Source organism: Phasianus colchicus, chromosome 1 (assembly GCF_987193195.1).
Source record: "Phasianus colchicus chromosome 1, bPhaCol1.hap1.1, whole genome shotgun sequence".
NCBI classification, from domain to species: Eukaryota; Metazoa; Chordata; class Aves; order Galliformes; family Phasianidae; genus Phasianus; species Phasianus colchicus.
In genome coordinates this window covers 71,870,379-71,876,378 of record NC_143436.1, presented here as the reverse complement: position 1 = coordinate 71,876,378, position 6,000 = coordinate 71,870,379, and the positions used below count along the sequence as shown (strand labels likewise).

Below are 6,000 nucleotides of genomic sequence, written 5' to 3'. Positions count from 1 at the left end.
ATATGCATACATACGCACTTAAAGAGGTAAAAACACGTCGATTTAGGGTTTTTTTTTTTTTCTTTAGGAATTATAAATAAAGGAGACGGTTCTAGGGTGTAAGTGATTGCTGGAAGGCTTCAACTTCCCTCCGTTATTAATCAACAGCAGCGTTTCCTACAATGACACTCACGGCTCCAGCACACGCACGCACTGCGCTTACAGATGAAAGCGCTTAAATGAAACAGAACCCCGAGGAGATCCTTATCGGGTGTTCGGCGAAAGACGACGTTTTTACACCAGTTCTGCAGCTGCGGTTCCATCCGAAGGAATATTTCGTTGTCCCGCAGAGCCTGCAGCAGCCGTGTGCAGGGACCGGTTGACTCGGGGAGATCCCCCCGGGGTGCTGGGAAGAGCTCTCGGCCAAGAGAGCTGCCTCAGGCATCAGGCAATTATCCCGAGACGAGCTCCTCAATCCCCGCAGAGCGAGGGTCTGTCGGAGCCCGCTGCACGTTCAGTTCGACTGGATTTCAGCTGAACGGTGCACTTTCCTCTTTCGGGCTTCGTTTTTAAACCTCGGCATCCTTGAACACGTCCTTCCGTCAGCTCCCAGGACTGCAGTCGCTCACCCGAAGAGAGAAGGGGCCGTCGAGGCACGGAGGAGGAGCGAGCAAGCTCTGCTCCGCGGGCTCGGAGCGGCGAGGGGCGGCCTCTGCCCGATAGCGGCACGGACCTGCGGGGAGCGCCCGGCTGGGAAGGAGGCAGGGGAGAGCAGAAACGGCGGATTACCTCCGGAGCTCTCTCCGAATGCTTTCCTTCCCTTCTACCCGCGGAATCCAGCCCCGTTAGGAAGCTTCGAACTGCCTTTACTCCTCACTCACTCACTCACTCACTCACTTAGCCAGGCTGCCGCAACTTGCACGTCTTTTTTTTTTTTTTTTTTTTTTTTTTTTTCTTTCGGACAGAGCCCCCTGAAACCTAATTTTCAAGACGGGGGGCAACGAGAACCAAGAGCCTGCGGGAGCTCTTCGGGGGAAAACATAGAGCCATTCACCGTCCGCGATTGAGCCGTTCACCGGGAGCTGCCGACTGTCCCGGTCGTCTCTCAGCAGGAGAGGCGCGGAGCGTGCAGCCCGCTCCTCCCGCGGGGTGTCCCCGGGGAGTGCTGCGCTGGGAGTGGGGTGCAAGGAGCGGGTTGGGCCGGGCAGTGAGGGTGAGTTGCAGCCGGGGCTGGAGCGGTGTCTCGCCATTGTCATCCTCTCCTTTAAAAAAAAAAAAAAAAAAGAGAGAGAGAGAGGGAGAGAAAAAAAAGTAGGCGGATTGCAGCGACTGACTGCCCAATGGCAGCCCCGAGTCTCAGGAGAGTTGCAGAAAGAGGGAGAGAGAGAGAGAGAGAGGCACTTTCTGCCATCCAAATCCCTTAAACCATCCTCATTCCAACACGAGAACCCACTGTAACAACTTCCAACCACTGAGACATGACAGGCAGGAGCCCAGAGGCAGCAGCAGCAGCGAGAACAGCAGCAGCAGCACATACTCTGCCCCGGGAGCAGCATTAGCGCCAGGGGAATACCAGCCCCACCAATACAAACTAACAAACAAACAAACAAACAAAGCCCCCCCAAGCCCAAGGGACTGGATTCCAACTCAGATTCAAGGCACAGCTGACACCAAAAAGGGTGGGGAGTTACGACCGGGGGGGGCCAGAAAGGAATAACCAAGGAAGCGAACTCCACGAGTGTAAACGGGACTCAGCCATGATCCTTTTTTCATCTCGCAGTGTGTTACTCTCAGTGTATTACCCTCAGATTTTCCTCATCCTTACCAGTGGGAGTTACCTGTAAGTGATCCAGATTTTTTTTTTTTTTTTTTTTGGTTGCAAATTCTATTTGAAATGGCCCCGCCAGCTACCTAGGGGCGACGCGCACACGGAGGGAGCCGGGACACGCCAGCTCCGCGAGGCGCGTGGTGGTGAGGATGGTGATGGCGATGGCGATGGCGGTGGTGGCAGTGCCGGTCGGACCGTGCCAGGGGAAGGGGACCCGCCAGGTAACTCCCGGGGCTGCCCGGGGGTCGGCGGGGAGCTGGGCGGCCGCGGCTCCCTCGGGGGCTCCGGCCCCGGCTCCTCCTCCCGGCGGGGGAAGCGCGGCGCCGCGCCGGGACGCGCAGCCCGGGAGAGCTGCGGCCGCGGGCGGGCGGCGCGGAGGCGGAGGCGCTCGCTACCGGCCGGGTGCTTTTCGCTCGGGAGGGATCTGCAGTCCCGCAGTTAGAGCCGGCTCCAGGACGTTTTCCTTGTGAGGAAGGGGGTGGAGGTAGGGGTGGGGGAAATCAGAGTCGGTGGGTGGGACTGCAAGGAGTTTCGGGCTCTTTTTTTTTTAATATCTATATCTGTATCGAACGGTGCGGTGAATGAGAAGCTATCTGGCTGCTCGGTGCGGGCTGCGGAGAGAGGCTGCCGCGGGGCTGGGGCCGGGCGCCGGCTGAGGGGGGCATGGGGCTGCGGTACGCTGTCCCCGAGCCGAGCCGAGAGGCCGGGGCCGCAAGCCAAGGCTCGGAAGGGCGGCCGGGGAGCTGTCAAGCGCTCCCGTGCTCCAGTCAAGGCGTGAGCACGCTTTGAAGCAGCGGCGGGGAAAGGAAGGCGCTGGGGCCGGCGGTGGCCCCGGCCGCTGGAGCTAGCTGACAGTCTGAGCCCGCTCCCTCCCGTGAGTGCCTCCCCGGGGGCCGGGTGTCCTCCGGGAGGGAACTGGGGATCGACCCAGGTGTCTCCGAGCGCAGCGGGCAGAGAGCAGGCTGTGCCCGAAGGACTCTGTCCCGCACTGGGGGTTCCTGCCCCAGCGCCACTCGGCCCCACGTCCAACTGCGCTGCGGGGCCGGGAGGGTTTCTGCTCGCTCCTACCCCAGCGCCGAACAAAGACCTTTCAGTTCACGGTGGGTGCATAATTTGAGCTCTGAGGTGCATGTGGATTTCTGTCTGTCTATCTACCTACCTATCTGTCTACCTGCCTACCTACCTATGCACCCACACATCCACCCATCCGACCGATTGTTTTTGTATACATGCAGGCAACACACACACATACACACACAAGCACGTGTGTGAGAGTCCTTCTGTCTATATATATATATTGTGTATGTGTATATATATATATATATATATATAGTGAGCTAGGGAAAAGTACGACCCAGCACTATGCACAAAAAGCAGCAATAAACACACGCATAAAAAGAAACAAAACGCGTATTCCTATGGTTGTAACTCGTAATGAAATGCAAATGCCATCACTACCGATTTTTAAGAGCATTTGATTTATGGAGCCGCGTTCGGGTCGATCCGGTAGGATGCTGTTATCAGCCCGAACTGCCCGCTGCCCTCCACAGCCCGGCAGGCGACCGGACAGCCTGTAAAGAGACGGCACCACTCTCTGCTTTTTCAAGCGGGAGGAAAAAGCCGTAATAAATAAATAAATATACCCTTCTAATACAAACGTAGCCTTTTTTTTTTTCTTTCTTTCTTTCTTTCTTTTTTCTTTTTTTCTCAAAACCGTAGGAAATTACTATCCTACAAAGTTTTCCGTCTATAAATAGTTCGGATCTTGAAACAAAAGTTTTAAACCACACGCCAGATGCCGGGATGCTGGCGGTTTCCCTTGCTGTGTGACATAATTATAAGGTCCGAAAGCAAAAGCTATAGAAGTATAATAATAATACTAAGGCGACTGCTGAGGGGAAATACAAGGGAAGCGATGGCTGCTTTATTTAGAGCTAGCTGCTCAGGGATCTGCTGAGCGCTGCCCCGCGCCCATGAGAACTCGGCGAAGGGACATAAAGGTTCCCCTTGCCCGCCCCCGGTCACCGAGGCCGAGGCCGCGGAGCTATTGCAGCCCAGCAGAGCAGAAGGGAAAGGGATCAGGAGGTGAAAGGCGACAAAGAGCAGCTCGGCACCGGCGCACGTCTCCCGGTCCATCCATCATCACCCGTGGGACGCTGCCGGCAGCCCCCGGCCCCACGGACCCGGAGCGGCCCCGGAGCGAGGCGGGCACTTCGCGGTGCTCGGGGGTTAAAGAACGAGGAGTTATTTCGGTGCTCAATGGAGAGAAGCCTAGCGGACTTGTGGTGTTTGTCTTGTGGGTAAATAGACTTCTCTGGCTTACTAATGGTAGCTTTAGAAGATTAAAGCATAGTGGAGCCCGTTCGAGCATTATCTGTTTGCTTCTCCTCTCTGCAGGGGAGGATGCTTCCCAAGCCATTAGCCTATAAGCCCCTGTGGACCGTCAGGTCATTTGCCCAAGGTCTCTATCTTCTCTTGGCCGCGCTCGTCCTCCGAGCTGCCGGTCTTGCATCCTCCTTCCGAACTGCCGGTCCCTCCCGGATGACGGCCCGGCCCGGCTCGACCCGCCTGCCCTGCCGAAGGGCTGCGAGTAGAGTCCGTCCCAGGCGACGGAGGCTGTGAGATGTGCAGAGTGAAAAAGGCACCCGCGGTTGGGCACAATAGCCGGGAAGAAAGCGAATTTACTGCAGACTACACCCAGAATTAGTTTAAAGAACATATAAAAGGGCCCTTTCTAAAATCGATTCCTGTGCTTTAAGCACGATCTGAGGTACAGAGATCATCTTCTGTGTGCTCGGCCACTGAGAACGTTGGTACAACCAGCAGCTATCAGTGTCTGACTTCTCAAAAAAGCAAAGGGACTTTGGATAGAACAGGCGGCAGTCGAGTGATTGATGCACATTAATGCTCTGGACGTATATTTTGGTAATCCAATTACATATTTAAAGTATACAGCTGCCATTTAATAATATCCAGGTAATTAGTATAAATATGTAAAAAACAGGATTATATACATCATATATAATAGTGTTTGGCACTGCTTCTCGTAGTGCATGTCTGAATGTGTGTGTGTCTGTACACAGATACGTATTGAGCTGCTTCATCTGAAGAAGACAGCGCTGTTCTGGCTTTCCATTTGTTCTGCTTTCACTGCTCATCTTTAGGGTTGGGTGCCTTCAGTAGCAGCACGAGAGTTGGCTCTTAAGAAGCTTATTTCAGGGATTATCTGCTGATGCGTAAACAGAGTTAATTCTGTTATTTGCTAAAAAGTGATTGGGAATATAATGTAAGAGTGTGTGTGCATAGTAGTCTTCAGAGCAGCTAAGTATTCTAAGACCATAATATAGCAAATAATGTATGTTAGCCAGTAGATATTACAGGCAGGTTACAAAACAAAGGAGAAAAAAGACTGCATGTTTTGGATCTTATCTGCTGGTGCTGCCATTTCCTTATAATTCTATAATTCCTATAATTCCTTCACAACTTCTCCCTGTTTTTGGGAAGAGGGTTAGAAGAAGTTCTTCATATGCCTACAGGAAAGGACTCAGGTCTAATTCCTAAAGATTAGGACTCGTTAGATGGTCCCTGAAGCTTGTCTCTGAATGTGGGCAGTGTAGGAGGGAGCTGCACAGAGAAGAGTGAGTTTCTCTCGACTCCTAGGATCAAGAGGATGGTGGCACAACATCTCTGCTCTGCTCCTCAGTGTGGCTGATGATCTCACATTAACTGTCACAGCTGGAGTCACCGTCTGGCCCCCTCCTCCCATCTCGGTTAGACCAGAGCTGTGCTGGCCTTTGAGTTAAAACCTACTGTTGTCAGAACAGGATTGTCTATGACTCAATCTCTGGGTTGCGGTGTAAATCCATCATTTCCCTGCTCTTCCACCGTGTTCATCTTGTTGCTGGGGCCGTGCATGCTTTAGGGCAAGTTTGCTCTCAGTCTCTACTTGTGCAGCATCCAGAGTGCAAGAAGAGCTTCCCACCCCCTCCCCCACTTTTTAAAATTTCTTTTTATATAGAACTGTAATAATACTTATTTAGAAGAGGATTTAGAATGAAACTTCAACTGTACTGCCTCCCAGCAGATGTGTTGGCTTAGATTCAGAACAGGTGAACCCTGAAAGCATGTTAACTGTTTTTGGGATCTCCTAAAGAATCTTTTCTTTTGCTTAATAGAAACAAGAAAAATAAAGC

General features: G+C 53.0%; 1 protein-coding gene across 1 annotated transcript in view; it reads left to right on the top strand.

Moving 5' to 3' along the window:
- Nucleotides 1–1,916: 1,916 nt before the first annotated feature.
- Nucleotides 1,917–6,000, top strand: part of WNT7B (Wnt family member 7B) — an 88,555-nt gene continuing 84,471 nt past the window's right edge. The window contains exon 1 of the mRNA XM_090147421.1: nt 1,917–2,028. The gene's annotated coding sequence lies outside the window, so the exon portion shown is untranslated. The remainder of the gene's footprint in view (nt 2,029–6,000) is intronic.